Consider the following 22,453-nt stretch of genomic DNA (forward strand, 5'->3'; position numbering starts at 1 on the left):
TTAAAGTGAAGGTTATATTTTCAGACACCAAAATTGACAATATTTACAAGTAGCAAACGTTAAATAAGGTTGGTAAAAAAAAACCAAGGTTCATAATCTTAACACCATTGGGATTTAAGCCCCTAGCTTTACATTTCCTGAGCTACCCGCTCGAATTTACAAAGCTCATGAATTTACACGGGGGCTGAAATGCCCTGATACATGGAGCACTTGCTCCTTAAACTACAATATCAGGCCTCCCAGAGGCACTTTTACAACACTTGCAAAAGGGCTAATGTGCTCTCAGTTTTCTAAGCCTACTCAAGGCAACATAACATACTGGCCTTACAAGGCACTATTTACAATTAGAATCTTATTACACAGAGGTATCTAGTACCCAACCTACAGGGCCTTAGTGAAAAAGGTTAAATAAACGACCCGAATACAACTTGAATGGAGTCGAAAATTGAGCTCTAAAAGATTTAAGGACCTATAGGGCATTTGGCCGACGAAACAGGGGCTAATCCCAAACTACTCAGGTTGCTCGCATGGAGATAACTTTAATACATCACAGAAACAAATGTGGCACCTCAAACCAAGATGAAGGGGAGCTCGAGAGGGTATATCACTCTCTATCCCCGATTTACCGTTAAAGTTTTATGAAATTTTTACATTAGCCGAAAGGAGATTTACATTTTAGAGAAGTTGGTTACATAGTTAAAGTTTCGAACCTTTCCTTTGGGTTAAACTGCGGAGCTAGCAAGAAATAAAGATGTTAAGTGGCCATTACCTGGTAGAAGTTCCAGCAGCTAACGAGAGACGTGAAAATCCGCAGTATATAAACCCTCGGGGAAAGTTCGAGAGTTCGACACCATTCAAGATTAAACTAGCCACACCCTCTCGTTTTTATAGGTGAATTTAAAAGTTAACGAGACAACTCAATTCAAAACTCCAAACTGCAGAAATTAACTTACAGAAGACCAGGAAGGACAAGTTCAGCAATGAAAAATTTCGAGAGGAGGTGAGAATAGGAGACTCCCTACCACAGAGTATCCAAAAAGCAATACTGAAGAAGGATGAGTGCAAGCAGGACTGCAAGAATAGAATATGAAAGAGAAATAAAAGGAAAAAGACCAGTGGGCAGACCGATAGGAAAATGGACCGATCTGGTGAAGGAAGATGTCAAGGAGAGAGGACAAGATTGGGAGAAGATTATGAGAGAACAGAGGTTCATAGACAGACAAAGATGGAAGGGGGCTCGTACACCACACCCGGGCAACTGGAGATGGTCAACGATGATGATCAATCAATCAATCAATCAATAATCAATCAATCAATAAATCAAACAATGAATGAATGAATGAATCAATCAAACACTACTGATCTGCATTTGGGGCAGTCGCCCAGGTGGCAGATTCCTTACCTGTTGTTTTCCTAGGCTTTTCATAAATGATTGCAAAGAAATAGGAAATTCATTGAACATCTCCGGTGGTGAGTTATTTCAATCCCTAACTATCCTTCCTCTAAAAACTATGATGATGATGAAGGGAAAATGGACGTGAATGAGGAAACGAGGAAGAAAGGGAAGACTATCTGAATTACGGGGGAATTTTAACAACATTGTTTAGCCTTCCATGATAATTAACAAGCACAGAAACAATTAAGCAATACAATAGCTGCTGTACAGAGGTAATTCTCAAAACGACCGGGCTAAAAAGTATTCTTTAATTATCTTCATCGTTTAGGCCAAGGACGCTAACTTCGCAGGCCTAGCCATTTACCATTCCTGCGCCGCGACGTTAAACCACTAGTAAACAACCAAACCCCATGGCCTGCCTTCCAAGTAGTGATGGGATAATCGAATACAAAATAATCGCGTATTCGATTATTTAATTTTATTCGATTATATTTCCCATTCGATAATTTTTTCGATTGTATGTATGTTTAGTCATCAACCCGAAGGCTGGTTGGATCCTCAACAGTTCCGCCATGAGCTGTCATAGATGACCTAGGCATCACTGGGAAGGCGTACTAGGGAAATGAGGAGTGAGGTAGTTTCCCGTTGCTTTCCTCACCGAGCCAGAAGTTGCTATTAAATATCAGTCTGCCAAGTCCACTGAAATGCATGCACCAACCGACCCTATGAGCAACAGTTTCACACCATTCATAGCAGGGACTGGCTGCGTAAGGAATGGCATTACTAGCATCGCTCATACCTCAGTCACTTTCATTTTGTCAAAGTCAAGGATAAGACAGAGAGAGATCAATGAAAGTAACAAAATTGCTCTAGCCCATACCAGAAGACTTAGTGCAGTGTAAACACTAGGTTCCGCCAGCAAAGGCATTCATTCGAAACTCCATTTGAACGAATGAGGAAATCGAACCCGGGACCTCCGGGTAAGATGAAGGCACGCTAGCCGTACACACCACCAGAATGCTCACTAGCAGGGTAGGAAACACGTTTTTAATCACTAGATTGCGTGTCAATTCCAAACCTCTACGTAGTGTTCATACGGACACTGTTGATGGTGATTGGTACGTCGTATGGAGACGTTAAGCTCTAAGCAGGCCGATTTACCGAGCGAGTTGGACGTGGTGTCAGGGGCGCACAGCTGTCAACTTGCATTCGGGACACAGAGGGTTTGAACCCCACTGTCGGCAGCTCTGAAGATGGTTTTCCGTGGTTTCCCATTTTCACATCAGGCAAAACCTGGGGCTGTACCTTAATTAAGGCCACCGCCGCTTCCTTCCCAATTCTAGGCCTTTCATATCCCAACGTCGGCATAAGACCTATCTGTGTTGGTGTGATGTAAAGCTAATTGTAAACAGGCCGCTTGATCTATGCCTTGGGCATTGGTGGTGACTATAAACTATGTCCGGCTCCATGGCTAAATGGTTAGCGTGTTGTTCTTTGGTCCAGGGGGACACCCGGGTTCGATTCCTGGCCGGGTCGTGGATTTTAACCTTAACTGGTTAATTCCGCCTTCGTTATTAGAATTCATCACAGGTAGGGCCACATCCTCACAGCCGCGCAGACGACAACTCCAAACCACTCCACCAGGCTTCTCCGGAGGGCACAAGCCATCATCCTACTTGTACACGCGGAGGTCGCCCACAGGTGTCAAACAGAAATCTTCATTGCGGTAATCATATAAACGGGATTGTAAATAAAGGGTACAGATCTCTGCACATGCTTATCAGGGTGTTTAGGGTTTGTGGTAAGGATGTAAAGGAGAGGGCATATAAGTCTGTGGTAAGACCCCAACTAGAGTACGATTCCAGTGTATGGTACCCTCACCAGGATTACTTGATTCAAGAACCGGAAAAAAAATCCTGAGAAAAGCAACTCGATTTGTTCTGTGTGGTTTCCGACAAAAGAGTAGCGTTACAAAAATGTTGGCAAGTTTGGGCCGGGAAGACTTGGCAGAAAGGAGAGGAACTGCTCGACTAAGTGGTATGTTCCGAGCTGACAGTGGAGAGATGACATGGAATGACATTAGTAGAATAATAAGCTTGAGTGGTGTCTTTAAAAGTAGAAAAGAGCACAATGAAGATAAAGTTGGAATTGAAGAGGACAAATTGGTGCAAATATTTGTTTATAAACATGGCCAAGGTGTTTTACAAACACGCTAGTTTATTTATTGACAGTAAAAAAATGTTCATGAACATTGTTGATTAACCGTGTTTATTAACAAAGTTGACAAAAACGTCCTGGTGTGGACGCACTTTAATGTAGACGTCGTAATAAAATCATGAAGTATAGCGTTCGCTTTTAATCATCAGATAACGGAGCGAGTTGGCCGTGCAGTTAGAGGTGCGCACCTGCCAGCTTGCATTCGGGAGACAGTGGATTCAAACCCCACTGTCGGCAGCCCTGAAGATGATTTCTATTTTCACACCAGGCATATGTTGGGGTTGCACCTTAATTAAGGCCACGGTCGCTTCCTTCCCATTCCTAGGCCTTTCCTATCCCATCGTCGCCATAAGACCTATCTGTCGGCGCGATGTAAAGCCAGTTGTAAAGATGTGCACTGCCGGTGCCTACCTACTGACGCTCCTTTTTGCAACATGAGTGAGTCTGAGCTTTTAGATGACAGCTCTGTTCTCTTCCGTAGTGTAACGTTTAGCACTATTACCTGCCGTCCTGTCAGAAATTTAATAATGCCATGAGGGTTGTTGTGTGGTTGAAATGGTACATGCAGCTCACCTCCATAGGGGGTGTGCCTGAAAAGAGCCGCACCACCTCGGGATGAGGACAGAGTATACTTTACTACAGCAGCACTAGTCAGAACAAACCGTGTTCCAAGGTACCACGGCGCAGTTCTATCTGGGCGATTGGCTTCTAGACTATAATTTACTTACGGGGAATTACCGCCTGTGTATCAAGGCCAATGACTACCTTCCTGTATTTCCCGGTACCGTATTACAGAGCTCTACTAGTATGAAGACAACGTTACTCAATCACTGCATTGCGCACGTACGATTCTAAAACAGATAATAATAATAATAAGAAGAAGAAGAAGAAGAATTGTACCGGTTGGTACACCTCTACGCCGGACTTTTGAATGCTCCGCCTTAAAGTACTCCCCTACAGCAGAAACTCTGAACTTTAAAAACTGAATTATCTCAACAGGTTCTCAGAAGATATCACTGTGTTAATTTCGAACTGCTTTTGTTTACTAATTATCAAGAAGTGTGGACATTCTCTCATAGATGTCTCTACTGTAAAACTGGGATCATGCACCCTGGTGCGAAGTGAATGAACTTTCTTGAAGAAATCTTGTATTCAGAAGTTTTGTCTTTACTAAATTTTGTTCTTTCATTTGTGGGTTGGCAATATTAATCTTTCTTTCCGCCAGTTTTGAACTTAGCCAATCAGTAATTTCTGCCATTAATTTCCAACCAATCCTAGGTTTCTTCTTCTATTTTGATGTGTAACTTTTAACCAGCCAATAAAGTTGAGTGGGTGTGTCTTAATTATTCATCAAAGGTCTCGAATCTTCCCTGAGTGCTTTGAAACTGCTGATTTTTACGGCTCGTCGCCGCTTCAACAACATCTAGCTTCGTATATGGAAGTATAGCAGGGGGCGGGTAGCGCCCCTTCCTTTGGGCAGCAGCTCTTCAACAAAGGTAATGACCGTTTAACATCTTTATTTCTTGCTAGCTCAGCAGTTTAACCCTCGGGGAAGGTCCGAAACCTTTTCAATGTAATCTACCTGTCTAAAAATGTAACTTAGTGCCGGCTTATGTAAAATTTTCTAATTACTTTAACTGTAAATCGGGGATAGAGAGTGCTTTACCCTCTCGAGCTCCCCTTCATTTTTGATTTGAGGTGACTACCTTTTCATAACCGATTTTCTACTCTTACTGTATTAAAATTTTCTTATACGAGTCACCTCCCTATTGTGGGAATAGCCCCTGTTTAATCGGCCTAGTGCCCCTTAGGTTTTAACAAGTGTTCATGTAGGAGTGCAAGTACACGCCTCCATTCTGCTTTACATTTTGGGCCATTTACTTATCCTATTCTTCTCCAACGAAGGCCCAGTAGGTTGGGTACAAGATACCCCTGTGCCTTGAGGGCAGTTGATAGTAATGTTGGTTGTTGCCTTTGATAGGCTCAGTAAATTGAGAGCGGGTTAGGTCTTTTATTGGTAGTGAAAGTGCCTCAGAGAGGCTTGAGATATGAAGGTGGGAGCAAGTGCTCCATGTTATTGGGGGTTTTCTGCCCTGTGGTAAATATGTGTTTGGGAGTTGAGAGCTCAGGAAAGGTAAAGTGAAGGCTTGAAGCCTAAGTTCTGTTATACCACCAAATTTTGTCGTTCCTAGACTTAAATTTTGTTACTGGTACCTTTTTACTTGTTGTTATTGGTTAAAGTTGAAAATTCTATATCAAATCTGTTAAGTTTGTCTGTTTTTAAAATATAACCTTTAATGAAATTTTATTTCATTTCTCGGTTTTGTAGTTAGACCCATTCCAGCCCGCACCTTCTTTCACCTCTGCTGTTCCAAGGGTAACAATAACATTAATAATAATAATAATAATAATAATAATAATAATAATAATAATAATAATAATAATAATAATAATAATAGTCTGACTTCGTCAAACGGACAGAGGTTTAAACACGAATAGCCCGGAGATATATCTTATTCTTATTGTCCTTTTCCCCAATTTTACCCGATTATTATTATTGTTACGGAGTTATCCGTGGTAGTTAGAGGTGAAAGAAGGTGCTGGGATGAATAGATCTCAACTTACGAAATTAAAGGTAATTTAAAATTTAACAAAGGTTATATTTTCTTTTCAAGATCAAGAAATACAAGTATGACAGGTACTCAGTAGCATATCAACAAATTAAGAATGTACAATTGCAATTTGTTAATGGATTTGGGCTTCGAGCCCCCAGACACGCAATCCTTGAGCAATGAGCCCAACTTTACATATGAACAACGTTCAACAAAGGGGCAGAAAACCCCAACCATGCCAAGGAGCACTAGCTCCCAATTACCCAGTTAAGCCTGCTCGAGGCACACAGAAAATACAATTTAAGAAAGAGCAACCCGCTCTCAAAGTTCAACCTATTCAAAGGCCACACCAAACTCCATTTTCAAGCTGCCTTCCAGGCACATAAGAACAGGGGTAAAATATCCAACCTACTGAGGCCTATTCAGTAAAGAAACAGGACAATTACATGGCCCCAAAATACCAACATGAGTGGAGGCGTAACTTGTACTCCTAATACACCTTTTTAAAACCTATTTGGCACTAGGCCGCTTATGCAAGGGCTGATCCCATACTACGGAGGTGACACGATAGGAAAACTTTATTGCATTACCAAGAGAAGGGAAACTGTTATGAAAACGTAGTCACCTCAAAACACTATGAGTGGGAGCTCGAGAGGGTTAGGCACCCTCTATCCCAATTTGTAGTTAAAGAGATAGAATTTTATACCAAGTGTCTTTTACATTTTAAAGGAAAGTTGCATGATAAAAGTTTCGTACCTGCCCCGAGGGTTAAACTGCTGAGCTATCGAGTAAAGAAGTTATTAAAAGGCCATTACCTTATGGATGAACTGCTTCCCGAAGAAAGAGGCGCTTCCCGCCCCCTGCTACATAATCACACACGGATAGATGTTACTGAAGTGGCCCGGAGACAAGAAAATCAGCAGTTTAAATACCCTCGTGGAACATTCGAGACCTTTCAAGAATGAGAACCCACACCCACCCATCCCCCCCAATTTTATTGGCTAGGATCAAGCAACATATCCATATCGGAGAAGACATACGTTATTGGTCAAAAATTAATTAGAGAAATTCGGGATTGGCTAAATTCAAAACAAGCGGAAAGAGAAGGGTTATACTGCCAACCCAAAAAATGACTGAAAGAAATTTAACAAAGAACAAACTTATGACCACAAAATTTCTCAAAAAACAGTTCCTTCACTTCGCACCAGGGTGCACAATTGTATTTCTTCAGTAGTGCCATCTAGAAGAGAATGTTCACACTTTTCACTACAGAGAAAACAAATATGAATCGAAAAAGACACAGTTCAGAGCAACCGACGCGAAATCGGGAGGTTGTGGGTTCGGATCCCACTGGTGTCTGGTTGGCCATTTTTGTTCTGTACCTAACATCTCTTCAACACGTACTAAATGTACGTAACACGACCTAATAGGTTGAAAGTCGCTTTCGAAGGAAAATACAACTTTAAATCTTTTCAATCTGTCGATACACAAACTATAACACATTTTTAACACCATGACATGTCTGTAAACAATAACACACTAATTTTTTTAGAACTTGTTTTACGTCGCACCGACACAGATAGGTCTAATGGCAACAATGGGATAGGAAAGTGCTAGGAGTGGGAAGGAAGCGGCCGTGGCCTTAAATAAGGCACACCCTAGCATTTGCCTAGTGTGAAAATGGTAAATCACGGAAAACCATCTTCACGGCTGCCGACAGTGGGGTTCGAACCCACTATCTCCCGAATGTAAGTTCACCGCTGTGCGCCCCTAATCGTACAGCCAACTCACTCAGTACAAATATTTAGTGGATGATAAATGTTATTCAGTGGAACGTGGTACACTTGGAATGTGGGTAACAACTCTGTCTGTGATACGAGAAATAAGAGTTCAGGAGTAATATTACGAGTGAAACTAAAATCAATAAATGAATTGACCAATGTGCTGGGATAGCTGCTCGGCACAACATTCAAATTAAAGTGATATTTGAAAAAATGGAAGCCTCCATGGCTCAGACAGCAGCGTGCCGGCCTCCCACCGCTGGGTTCCGTGGCTCAAATTCCGGTCACTGCATGTGAGGTTTGTGCTGGACAAGGCAAAGGCGGGACAGATTTTTCTCCGGAAACTCCGATTTTCCCTGTCACATTTCATTCCAGCAACACTCTCCAATATTTCATTTGATCTATCATTCATTCAGATGAGTGCGTCAGGCCTCGGTAGCCGGCACAATTCCTATCCTCGTTGCTAGATGAGGGCTTCATTCAGTCCATTCCTGACCCGGTCGAATTACTGGAAACAGGCTGTGGATTTTCATTTGATTTTCATTTGAGAAAATCAAGTGTCTTTTCATTTCTTTGGATGTCTATATTAAAATCGGCCATCATGATGATTGACACATCAATATCAAACTCGCGTCAATCATTAAACTTGATTCAGAGTAACGCGTGAGTGCACTAAAGAGGAACTTTCGACAGCTAACCTCCAACTGAGCACGCGAGTCAACTAAGCACCATCTTGTAACAGAGTATGTGTGTGACGTCACATATTTAGCACAAATTTTGCTTTATTTTGAATGATAATTACGTTTCAGGTTTTTTTCAACTGGTAGCCTCCTCTATCTGTCAACACAATCGTAAGTTAAACAGTCTCTGCGATATACGTTTTCTACCCAAACATTAAAAGCGTCTTAGAATTTTCTTTCCACATATGCCCCTTGTCCAGGCACATAAGTCTATGTTAAAAAATGGAAGGGATCCGATATTTTGAAAAATGAAAGTATCGCCCAAAGGAAGAAAAGGGCCATGAATGATCTCTCCGTCGGTGTCAGGAAAGAACAGAAGTAGACCAAGGGAGGTCGGATAGGATAGATGAAAGTGATGAGCCTGGTACAAGTAAGTGGAAGCAAGGACTCAGCTGAGGGTACCATGGTCTCCTACCCACGCTTCCACATTAAGAACTCCTTGTGTTCCTGCTAGTGCCTCTTACAACAGACAGGGGATACCGTGTGTGTTATTCTACCGCCACAACCCACTAGTGGAATCGAATGTGTGACCCACATATATCATTAAAATCATCAATGCCTTTGCATCTAGAAAGTTCGCTGCTCAGTCCACTTTCCTTTGAATCAACTGTGAGTACAGTAAAGTTACAAAATATTTCTCTTTTTCTTTTCTGTTAAGTTTCCAATTCTTGATTCCAATCCCCTTTACATCCTCTCTCACCCATTCTTCCCGCCTTAGTTTCGGTCTTCCAACTTTCCTTCTGGCATTGCAGTAAATATCTTCTTTATCATTCTGTGATTACTACGCAGCACGTGTCCTGCCCATTCCAACCTTCTGATCACAATGTTTGGTTCGTTATATAAATTATACAATTCATGATTACACTGTATCTTCTTCTCCAAACACCGTTTTCCTCCACTGGCCCAAACATTTGCCTCAACATCCTTCTTTCAAATATACCAAGCTATCTTTCATCAGATTTTGAGAGTCTCCAGGTCTCGGTACCATATGTTAATACAGGCTTTAGTAAAACTTTATAGATTAGGACTTTAGTTTTTCTGAACAACAGCTTAGATATCAGATGTTTTCTGAGGCCATGATAAGCACTTCTTAGCAGGCAATATACGTTTTTGTACGTATTTCAGAATTAACACTGTTCTCGCAGTTAACTCCTGATCCAACGTAGGTAAAGCTACGCACAAGATCACATTTATACGAGCCAATTTCTATGAATGTAAATCCATTAGGGTAGTCTTTCTTAGTTACGGGAATGTACTTCGTTTTTTCTTAATTAATCTGTGAATTCATCTTTCTTGGTGCTTTTTAGAAGCTTGTGAAAGCTTCTCTTATTGTTCTTCATGTTCTTGCGATTATATCAATATGATCTGCATGTGTCAAAATTTGGCTGTACAAAAAATTTACTTATCAAAGTAAAATCTTTCTATAACAAAAAATCCTTTGTATATATAAAAATTGGACATATATTGCATTGTAGCTGCTGTGGTTAATTTTATTTTGTTGTTCATAGGTTTTGTATAATTTCTTTCAGATAACAGATTTTGTTCCTGCAGGTGAGCCCGTATCATATTCGCTACACCTGTAAGGCGTATGTCCATTGAATTTCCTTTGCAGTTTCTATCTGTAGTGATGTGATTTCTTACGCGCATTGCACACACAACTTCCGCAAGTCTGAATGGGCCTGACTCAGCGCATACTAATTGACTGCACAGCTGTAAATACAGACGCGCCACGCCGTGCCATATCTGCTATGAATACGTCAACTGCTTATTTCGCTGATGATTGCGTCGTATTCGCTCCCCTAAAACCATTTTCTATCGTCGCAGTAACACTTACTATATGCTCTTTCCTGATGTCACTGCGCGTGAAAAATATGAACATCAGTTTGAACAGCTGGGTGAGACTTAAATAGGGAAGACTTTAAAACATTCTTTCTTAATCCGTTTACCCTCGAGGGTAAACCTCTACCGCTTCAAGGGCAGTGTCCTGGAGCGTGACACTTTGGGCTGGCGGATACTACTGGGGAGGAGGACCAGAACCTCGTACAGGCGGTCTCACCTGCTATGCTGAACAGAGACCTTGTGGGGATGGGAAGATTGGGAAGGGATAGATAAGGAAGATGGAAGGAAGCGGCCGTATCCTTAAGTTAGGTACCATCCCGGCATTTGTCTGGAAGAGAAGTGGAAAACCACGGAAAAACACTTTAAGGATGACTGAGGAGGGAATCGACCCTCCCCAATAATCAGCTGATCTCCCGAGGCTGAGTGGAGCCCGTTCCAGCCTTCGTACCACTTTTCAAATTTTGTGGCAGAGCCGGGAATCGAACCCCAGCCTCTGGGAGTGGCAGCTAATCACACTAACCACTACACCACAGAGGCGGACCCTTTAAAATTTTACAAAATAAATAATGCGCACAGTTGAGGGGAGTTTTCTGTACTTAACCTAAGCTTCTCAGAGTTACTTAGTGGAAGACTGCTTCAGTCATAATTTGTTCATAACATCAGCATCTCACAAACATTGACAAGTTTACGCAACGTAAATAATATTCTACATATATACATATGATTCAATGTGATAATAATAATAATGTTATTGGTTTTACGTCCCACGAACTACTTTTTCGGTTTCCTGAGACACCGAGGTATCGGAATTTTGTCCCGCAGTTCTTTTACGTTCCAGTAAACCTACCGACACGAGGCTGACGAATTTGAGCACCTTCAAATACCACCGGACTAAGCCGGGACGGAACCTGCCAAGTTGATGTCAGAAGGTCAGCGCCTCAACCGTCTGAGCCACTCAGACCGGTGATTCAATGTGATTCTAAAATAGCTTTTCTTACTATTTACTTCGAATTTTGAAAATTCCCCGTTTGAGGATATCAGGTACAAAATCACATGTTTATTGTGACTCCTCATCCGTGAAAGGAAATGAAACAATTTCTGTCCTATGTTAGGCGTAAGAACATGTCGCATTTTACACATATGTGGACGCCTTTTGCCTGAGCACCCCTCCGTGTGATGACTTGCATTCTTCGTCACTTTCATGTGTCAGGCCCAGATCGTACCTTTGCCGCCGAGGGCAGCTTTCTATGTTTCTGGTCGGTTCACCATCTCCGTCAGAGGAACTACCTCCATCTTCTGGTGAATGTCTGGAAGGATCTAACAATAAGGAACAAGCATGATCCGGGGTTGTAATTAAAAATGTGCTAATCTGTTTCAAAATTTCATGAAGAATTCAAAAATGTGGTCAGAATGTAGAAATAATAACTCCAAACATTATTAAAACATCCATATCAAAATACGAAAATACCACGTGACGCAAGTACACGATCTCATTGGCCTGACGTCATTATCCAGGTTGACTGTATTAGCAGACGAAATAACACATAGTGCGCTGATTACTGTACCTCGTGTAATAACCTAAGTGTTACTTTTTGGACTTATAATATATCGTGTGGAAACAGTGAGGCAGAAAAGTTATAAATAGTGTAAGATTCCGATGTGTTTAATGCTATGAATGTAAGTTGAATTTGTTTGACCTTTTAATCACTGTTCCATATCTGTTCTTCTAGTGGTAAAACTTTAAATTTGAATCTATGAAGTTTTAATTAAATGCTTCAATTACATTTTGGAATATGAAGGTAATACACAGTGCACAAGTTAATGCTGATTATATGTATTCTCCAAACCTAACCCAAGTTTTGGGTGATTCACGTCAAATTAATAAACCTAAGTGTTTATGAATTACATTGATTGCTCTAATTATACCAATTAATCTTGGCATGCGACATTTATTTATTTATTTATTTATTTATTTTTATTTATTTATTTATTTATTGAAGAACTTACATTTGTAAAACAATTTAGGCTGTAAGTAAATACTCTACACGTCTACAGAATGGGCGAGAAGTCCCATTCCCCTGTAACTGTTTAGTCATCATCATCATCATCTGTTTACCCTCCAGGTTCGGTTTTTCCCTCGGACTCAGCGAGGGATCCCACCTCTACCGCCTCAAGGGCAGTGTCCTGGAGCTTCAGACTCTTGGTCGAGGGATACAACTGGGGAGTATGACCAGTACCTCGCCCAGGCGGCCTCACCTGCAATGCTGAACAGGGGCCTTGTAGGGGGATGGGAAGATTGGAAGGGATAGGCAAGGATGAGGGAAGGAAGCGGCCGTGGCCTTAAGTTAGGGACCATCCCGGCAGTCGCCTGGAGGGGAAGTGGGAAACCACGGAAAACCACTTCGAGGGTGGCTGAGGTGGGAATCGAACCCACCTCTACTCAGTTGACCTCCCGAGGCTGAGTGGACCCCGTTCCAGCCCTCGTACTACTTTTCAAATTTCGTGGCAGAGCCGGGAATCGAACCCGGACCTCCGGGGGTGGCAGCTAATCACGCTAACCACTACACCACAGAGGCGGCAACTGTTTAGTATCGGATGTTATTTAGGTTATATTACGTATTAAGTGTCCAATATATTATGTTGTAAACACAGTTCTATACGCCTCCATGTTCTTCTTGACATATTTCTGAGCATGTCGGTGTCATAGTGACCGGGCGAGTTGGCCGTGCGCATAGAGGCGCGCGGCTGTGAGCTTGCATCCGGGAGATAGTAGGTTCGAATCCCACTACAGGCAGCCCTGAAAATGGTTTTCCGTGGTTTCCCATTTTAACACCAGGCAAATGCTGGGACTGTACCTTAATTAAGGCCACGGCCGCTTCCTTCCAACTCCTAAGCCTTTCCTATCCCATCGTCGCCATAAGACCTATCTGTGTCGGTGCGACGTAAAGCAACTAGCAAAAATAAAAGGTGTCACAGTGCGAAATGCATCCTCAACAGCATTGCACAGTTCTTCGTTTGTAGCATAACGACATGCGCCTTAATGACTCCCCGTAACGAGGTGTGGTGAGGTCAGGACTTCTTGGTGGCCATTTCAAGGGAGATGGTGTTGCTAGAGAACACGACCTGTCCACCGTCCTGGGAAATGTTCGTTTAGAACTCGCGCACTGTAAGAGGTGGTGGTGGTGATTTTAAGAGGAAGTACAACTAGGCAACCATCCTCTACATAACACTAATCAGAGGGAAAAATGGAAGGGATCCGACACTTTGAAAAATGAAGATATCGACCAAAGTAAGACAAGGGCCACGAAGGGCGCGAAAATGAAAGACTCCCTAGCCCTCGCAAACCTAATAGCGTCGGGGTCGGAAAAGAACAAGAGTTGACCAAGAGAAGTCGGATAGGATAGATGAAAGTGAAGAGCCTGGCACAAGTAAGCGGAAGCACTGTAAGAGCGTAATGATCAGGCGCTCCGTCTTGCAACAGCCATATGCGTTCTGTGAGGCCCCTTTCCTCAAGCTGGGCTATTAACCATGTTTGTAACAAGTGTAAATAATTTGCGCCATTCACAGTCTCTTCAAAATAGTACGGTCCAAGCAGATGTTGTGATGTCATCGCTGTCCATATCATTACGTGAGGCGGGTTCCTTTCTAACTGAACTCTACAATGAGGATTCTCTTCGGCCCACACGACAATATTTCTAGCACGTGAGCTGCGATAAATAGCACATTCATCTAAAACAGAGCCTCTCAAACGCCCAAAATCTCACGCGTGCAGATAGCGGCGCAGAATTCCTGTGCACAGTACATCGGTTCCACTCGGCTCTGCTCGGACCAACGCTTCATCTCTGGGCTACTCGGCTAAGCTCGGCTCAACTGGGTTCGGCTTTGGAGCGCCACGGAGCAAGTGAGGAAGAGGGAGACAGGCGGAGCGAGCGAGACAGGCGTGGGGAAAGAGAGAGACAGCGCTATTGCTCCAAATCGAGGAGTGGGGGGTCTACACTCTGGTCAACGAAGCGAAGTCGTCTTATGCACCGTGCACAGTGCATGCACCAGGCGCATGCACCTGAGAGGCCCTGATCTAAAATCATAACCTTGGCACGGCTTACTGTATTAAGGAATTTATTTAGCAAAGTGCGGCATGCTAAAACGCGCTTATTTCGATCTCTATCCGATAATTCGTTTACAAAAGTCGGTCGAAAAGGTATGAACGAGAAAGGTATTTTTAATGTAATCTCGCATTGTTGTCGGTATACCGAGTTCCGAAGCAAGTTTACGCGTCGACTTCATAGGAGATTGTTCAATCGAAGCACAGACTCCAGCACATGTTTCTTACCCTATCTTCTTCCTTCCACTGCGCGGCCTGTCTTAAACACTGCCTGAGGCAGAAGCAGTCTGTCCCAATCGATAAAGTGTTGCTTTTTACGGCGGAGCCTTATTCAGTCCTTCCTGTACTGCTCCCATAATCTGTCTCACTATCTGCCCTGTGTGTTGTCGTTCGTGCACCCACATACTAGCCACTAACCGCTCCTTGATCGTCTTAACTCTTGCCGCTCACATCTGCCACAGCTTTACACTAACATTCGACTGCGACAATATGTGTTCCACACTTGGTTCCAACAATTAACACATTAGCGCTCAGTGGCATATTAGCTGCCAAAAGGTTGTGTAAACTGTACCTTTTAAATTCTAACTGTAAAACAACAATGGACATCATTGTTAGTTAGCAGTCGATTATTTGAAACTTTCTTCTTAATTTCTTGCTTATTGTTGTGAATGTACGGATGTATTATTTGTAGTCTCCAATTCAATGAATGAACATATTCCCAGAAAAATTTAAGTAAATTGTAAGTTATTTTCAGTAATTCAATTTAGCTATGAATATACTATAGGCTTTTGAAAGATTACTAAATGCATAGGAATTGCTTTCATATATCTGTTGTGTGTGTCCTCCGCGCTCAAGCTCCGCGCCTACAAGCTCCGCAACCCACCGCATCACCAATGATTCCAGAGCCTACGAGAGGACTGCACTGCGCCTGGCATGCTCGTCGGTGACGTCAGCCAGCGCTATATAAGGAGCGACGTTCTTCGCCTTACAGAGGACTACCCCAGTGTCCAACGGCCAGCCCACATCGCAAGTCAAACACCGAGGCATTCCTCTTAAAAAATGTGTCTTGAACAGGTGGACGATTGAAGCAATAAACTTTATGTTGTTACTGTATACCAAGTTCCTTGTCATAACGATATCCATCGCATTATATGTGAGCATTACAATGTTTTAAATCTGAATGGCAACTAAAATTGCCAATGAGCACTAGCATAAGCTAAATATTTCTTTTCTTCTTTACAGGACTAATTATAATTTATTCTCAGTGGATGATATTATAAATTCTTTTCAGGACACTTATGACCCAGGAGCAATAAAGTCAGCAAGTATAATTTCTCCATATGAAACTGTAAATACCGACACTGATGAAGATTCCCATGTATCTGACGATGACGCTGTAGGAGATGCCTCACACCTGCCTGGCAGAATTCTACGAGCCAAGGCTATCGTTGAATTTGTTGATCCCAAAAATGATGATCGTGATGATGATGTGGAGAGGGTAGAGTTCGAGGTAGAGGAAGGACCATCGACATCGAAACGCTACAGAAAACCTGTGAAAAATGTTAAGTCGTCAAGAAAAACGGACTACAATTTGCCTAAATGCGGGAATTCCTATGAACCTTCAACAATGGACTTTCTGCTTTTCTGAAAAACATTCCTGCATTCCTTCACAAAGGAACGAATAGATCTCATAGTATATGTACCGGGAAGTACACCCCAACGCCACGCATTCAAAATAATCGCCTTAATGAACTCCTCTATCGAACAAAAGTGGAAACTAATACAACAGGAAATTAGAACTTTAATCAGAAGATGTCACCATTGAAATATTAAGTAATTGTTTTATTGTGCAGTTTCCTAAGCTGACTGAATTTCCCCTTGTTTTGTTTTGATATACATCAAGAAGTTTGGATATTTTTCTACAGATGACACTACTAAAAACTATGATCATGCACTCTGGTGCAAAGTGAGAGAATTCACAATTTAAAGAAGTTTTGTATTTCTAGGTTGTCCATAACTGATCTATGTTCATTTACTTTAGGGTTGGCAATATTTCCTTTGCCTTCCGCCAGTTTTGAATTTAGCCAACCACGTATTTTTGTAATTAATTTTCAACCTATCACAGGCTTCTTGTTCGATTTTGATGGTAACTTTTGAATTCACCAATAAAATATAAAGGATGTGGCTGGTTTAGTCTTGAATGATCTCGAACCTTCCCTGAGGGTTTACAAACTGCGGCTTTTCACATTTCTTGGCCAATTGATTGTCGTATTTCTAAGTGTGTGTGTGTTAAGCAGGAGGCGGGCGGCCTCTTCGTCGGCCGCTAGAACATCTACAAGGTAATGGCCACATAACTTAATTCTTTCTTGCTACCTCCGCAGTCTACTTCCAGGGAAAGGTCAGAATCTTTAATTTTGTAACAGTACCTTTCTAAAATGTAACTTTTCTTTTGGCTAATATAAAATCTTCATGAAGTCTTTAACTGTAAATCGGGGATAGAGAGTGAGTCACCCTCTCGAGCTCCCCTTCATCTTGGTTTGAAGTGGCTACGTTTTCACAACCTTTCGTTTCTGTAATGCATTAAAGTTATTTCCATCCGCTCCACCACAGTAGTGTGGGAATAGCCCCTGTTTCATCGGCCGAGTGCCCTGTAAGATTTGATTTTTCATTATCTGTGAGTGCAGAGTACGCCTCCATTCTGGTTGTGTTCGGGCCGTTTATTTAACGTGTTCTTTTTCACAAAGGCCCTGTAGGTTGGGCACTAGATACCCCTGTGTAAAATTATTCTTTATTTGTAAATTGTGGCTTGAGAGACCAGAGATTGTAAATTTGATGTTATGTTGCCTTGAGTGTAAGAAACTGAGAGCCCGTTTGCTCTTTTTCAAAGTTTTGTAACTGTAAAGTGTGCCTCTGGAAGGCTAGACATTGTATTTTGGGAGCAAGTGCTCTTGAATTAGCGGATTTCTGCCCTTGACTAAATGATCCCGCATTAGTGCTTTGTAAACCGAATCCGGTATCTCTGGAATTTGTAAAAATAGGAGCTTGAAGCCCAGAATCCGCAAAAACCACTAAAGTTTGGATTTTCTTTGTCATGTTTCGAGATTGCTTGTGTGCCTGATATGTTGTTATGTTCACTAAGTGAAAATTGTTAAGTTGTTGTTTTCTGAAAAAAATATAACCTTTGTTAAAGTTTTAAATTAATTTTGATATTGTAGACAGACCCATTCACCCCGACACCTTCTTTAATCTCTTTCTGCTCCACGGGTAACCCCGTAACAGTATCAGTCACTACTGATCTGCATTTAGGGCAGTCGCCCAGGTGGCAGATTCCCCATCTGTTGTTTGCCTAGCCTTTTTTTAAATGATTACAAAGAAATTGGAAATGCATTGAACATCTCCTTTCGTAAGTTATTCCAATCCCTAACTCCCCTTCCTATAAACGAATATTTGGCCTAATTTTTCCTCTTAAATTCATATTGTGATCTTTCCTACTTTTAAAGACACCACTCAAACTTATTCTTCTACTGATGCCATTCTACGCCAACTCTCCACTGTCAGCTTGGAACATACTACTTATCCGAGCAGCTTGTCTCCTTTCTCCCAAGTCCTCTCAGCCCAAACATTGTAACATTTCTGTAACGCTCCTCTTTTGTCGGAAATCACCCAGAACAAATCGAGCTGCTTTTCTTTGGATTTTTTTCCAGTTCTTGAATCAAGTAATCCTGGTGAGGGCCCCATACGCTGGAACCCTACTCTAGTTGGGGTCTTACCAGAGACTTACATGCCCTCTCCTTTACATCCTTACTACAACCCCTAAATACCCTCATAACCATGTGCAGAGATCTTTACCGTTTATTTACAATCATATTTATGTGATTACCCCAAATGCAGACGAATCTATATGCAGAAGAGAAAGGACAGTTAAAATGTTACTGTTGACAAACTGTCCACTGTGATTATTATCATGCTGCTGTCAGGATACCATCAACTGCCTAACAAGAGAATGCATTGGCAGGAAGATGCAGACTTCAGTGGGAAAATATTTAGTGATGCTATTCGAAGGCGCAGGATTGAAGAAATGCTCAAGTGCCTCCATCTGAATGACAACACTCATATGAACGAAGACAGATTGTATAAAGTGCCACCTGTATTTGACCATATGAATGAAGCTTTTAAAGTTATGCCATATGGGAATGAGCTTTGTGTGGATGAAAATATAATTCCGTATTATGGACGACATAGAGCCAAACAATTCATCAGGGTTAAACCTATACATTTCGGTTTCAAATTGTGGGTTTTGTCCAATCCGAAAGGATACTTCATCCATGCTGAACCTTACTGTTGGGCCAAATCCTGGACTGGGTCAGGGTGGGTATGTGATTATAGGGCTTATTGAGTAATAAAATGTTCCTCAAGGGACAAACCTGAATTTCGACAATTTGTTTACTTCTGTCCGTCTACTGGAGGAGCTGTGTAGTCGAAACCTAGGTGGAACAGGGACTGTAACAGAAAAAAGAGTAAGTAGAAAAATAAACTTACCATCAAGAGCTCAATTTCAGAAATGTGAAAGAGGAAAGTATATGGCAGTAAGTAATGGTCAACTGACAGCAGTAAGTTGGAATGACAATTCCGTTGTCAAACTGTGACGGTAGTGAACCAAAGAAGAGTGTCCAGAGATTCAGTAGAAGAAAAGAAAGAGAATGACCGTAGAGATGCCTAATATGATTGCACGATACAATGCCTACATAGGAGGAACAGATTTGAAGGATCAATTCACTGCTCGGAACAAAAAAAAAATCAGAATTAAGAAATGGTGGTGGTGCCTCTTTGCCTGGGTTTTCGCGCTTGCTGTGTACAGGGATGGTTGCTGCATCCACAATCGGGGTACGAGATGCCGAGTTCAGAAGACAAGTGGTATTGCAACTTATGGCCGCCCATGGTACCCCAAAATTGAGACAGGACCCTAATCTCCATCATTTCAGACTGCGCTGAATGCTGTAAGGAGAGATCGAAAAGGTCATACTGTAGCCAAGGGGAAATCTAAATTTTGTAGGTGTAAACTATGCCAAAATCGCAGTGTATTTATGCGCCAAGTGTCAAGTACCAATTCATCCAGATTGCTTTCTCTTCTTTTTCTTCTTCTTTTTTATCTGGTTACCCTCCAGGGTCGGCTTTTCCCTCGGACTCAGCGGGGGATTCCACCTCTACCGCCTCAAGAGCAGTGTCCTGCAGCTTCGGACTCTGGGTCGGGGATACAACTGGGGAGGATGAATATTACCCCACCCAGACGGCCTCACCTGCTATGCCGAAGAGGGGCCTGCGGGGGGATGGGAAGATTGGAAGGGATAGACAAGGAAGAAGGAAGGAAGCGGCCGTGGCCTTCAGTTAGGTACCATCCCGCCATTTACGTGGAGGAGAAGTGGGAAACCACAGAAAACCACTTCCAAGATGGCTGAGGTGGGAATCGAACCCACCTCTACCCAGTTGACGTCCCGAGGCTGAGTGGACCCCGTTCCAACCCTCGTACTACTTTTCAAATTTCGTGGCAGGGTTGGGAATCGAACCCGGGCCTTCGGGGGTGGCAGCTAATCACACTAACCACTACACCACAGAGGCGGTCGATTGCTTTCCCTTTTTTCATAATTCTAATTCTCAAACATAATTTAAATACGTGTTAAAATACAGTTTTCATTGATTCCTGTACGTTATTCAATAATTTGATTTTGTTCACAGAAAATATAACTACTGGTATATGATTTATATGATGCTCAGAGCTTCCTTTTGATTGATTTCAGAACTTTTGTTAATAACCTATATTACATTGCTTTACACTGATTTAGGCTAAAATACGCATTTCATTATAGTAACTTTTTGCATAAATAAAACATATGGAAATTCATTTTCCATTTATTTATTCAAGTGATAACTCTAGTGCTCAGTGGCAAGTTTAGTTGCCATTTAACTTCTCGGTGTGCCAATGTCGAATTTTTCAAGAATTATTTTCTTGATAATACATGTAATCCTTACAACAATTATCAACTACAAAATAAAAGTAAAACAATTCTGAGCACTAATGGGTTAATAAGAAGTAATATAGCTACCAACCTGCATAGATAACATTGTATACCAAACAGTTACAACGTACGGGGACTTCTCGCCCACCCTGTATAATGCAATAGAAGGTAAGCGTGTACATCGTTGAAAAACAGCGCGCATTTAGAGAAAACCAATTTATATTTCTACAAAACCAATGCTTGTCGGTTGGGGTGGTCTCAGTCTTATTATAAGTCAACTATGCTCATTTATAATAATACTAGCAAGATACCCGTGCTTCGCTACGGCATTATACTGATATTTATAATTGAATGCTTATCGTTTTATATATAATCCGCCGATATTCGCGATCTGACACGTTTTCTGAGAGATTACGACAACGTTCCTCCCATTTTTCAATCTTTTTTCCAGCAATCGATTTCGTACTTCCCGGCCTAGGTCCAGGTATTCCACCCGGTCAGTAGGGTCCCTAAATCCTTACCATCTTTTCCTATAAGCATTTTTAATGTGGATCAAATCATTGAGGAGATCTGGGGTGGTGTCGTCCTGGGTGCCTTGGCGGTACTGAACCGGCGGCCGGACTGCAATCGTAGTCAATACCCGTCCAGGACCCGTTTCCAGCACGGTCTGCACATTTTGACGACGGTCCAGAACACTATTATTATTATTATTATTATTATTATTATTATTATTATTATTATTATTATTATTATTATTATTATTATTATTGATGTTCTGGACCCCACAGCAAGATGCAAGACCTCTACTTGGCGGTAAATAGCATCTGCTGCCATTGTCATTGATGACAGTATGACCAGCACCATTGTCGCCCGTACGCAAGTGCGCAGGATTTCTGGCGATACGAATGGCATACTTCCGTGCATTATTGACCTTATTATAGAGGTGAACAATTGCATGGTCAATCTCATTTCTATCGTTTATTTCAAATGTGTTTAAATTTTTATTTATATGCCAGGAGAATCTACTGTAATCTAAGAAGGTTCTCCAAAGGAAAAGAAGGCTCTTGAAAACGAACCCAGGAAATATTAAAAATGATCGGTATATGATCAGAATAAGTACATTGAAAATCCACAGCCTGTTTCCAGTCATTCAACCGTGTCAGGAATGGAATGAATAAGCCCCGCGCTAGCGGTGAGGATAGGAATTGTGCCGGATGCCGAAGCCTGTCGCACTCCTCTGGGGCGATGATTAATGAATGACAAATGAAATGAAATGATATTGGAGAGTGTTGCTGGAATGAATGATGACGGGGAAAACCGAAGTACCCGGAGAAAAACCTGTCCAGCCTCCGCTTTGTCCAGCACAAATCTCACATGGAGTGACCGGGATTTGAACCACGGAACCCAGCGGTGAGAGGCCGGCGCGCTGCCGCCTGAGCCACGGAGGCTCCTTATAAGTACATTATGAACAGTAAAATCAAATGGTCTCACCTCCTTTTTCACCCCACCACGATTAAGTTGATTTACCCCCCCCCCCCAAAAAAAAGAAGGCGTATTTCTTTATGTTTAAAGGAGATTCCAAATAACAATGTTCACGTGTGTTACCTTCAGTTTTGAGATATAAGTATTCCCATAAAAATAATTCACTTTTTTCAGTTACTTTCAACACCGCCCCCCCCCCCCTTAAGTGAATTTTCCGGCAAAAAAATATTTGTTTCTTTAATATTAAATGATCTTCTAAATACCGATTAT

The 22,453-nt window shown here is 41.9% G+C and overlaps 1 protein-coding gene across 3 annotated transcripts in view; it reads right to left on the reverse strand.

Annotated features, from left to right (window-relative positions):
* LOC136879011 (scoloptoxin SSD14) overlaps positions 1-22,453 on the reverse strand; it is a 300,668-nt gene that overhangs the window by 225,055 nt on the left and 53,160 nt on the right. Inside the window, exon 2 of one of the 3 annotated variants that reach the window (XM_067152702.2) lies at positions 19,112-19,187. The exons of the other annotated variants lie outside the window; for them this stretch is intronic. The gene's annotated coding sequence lies outside the window, so the exon portion shown is untranslated. The remainder of the gene's footprint in view (positions 1-19,111; positions 19,188-22,453) is intronic. 3 annotated transcript variants of the gene reach the window in all.

This window comes from Anabrus simplex, chromosome 8 (assembly GCF_040414725.1).
Source record: "Anabrus simplex isolate iqAnaSimp1 chromosome 8, ASM4041472v1, whole genome shotgun sequence".
NCBI classification, from domain to species: domain Eukaryota; kingdom Metazoa; phylum Arthropoda; class Insecta; order Orthoptera; family Tettigoniidae; genus Anabrus; species Anabrus simplex.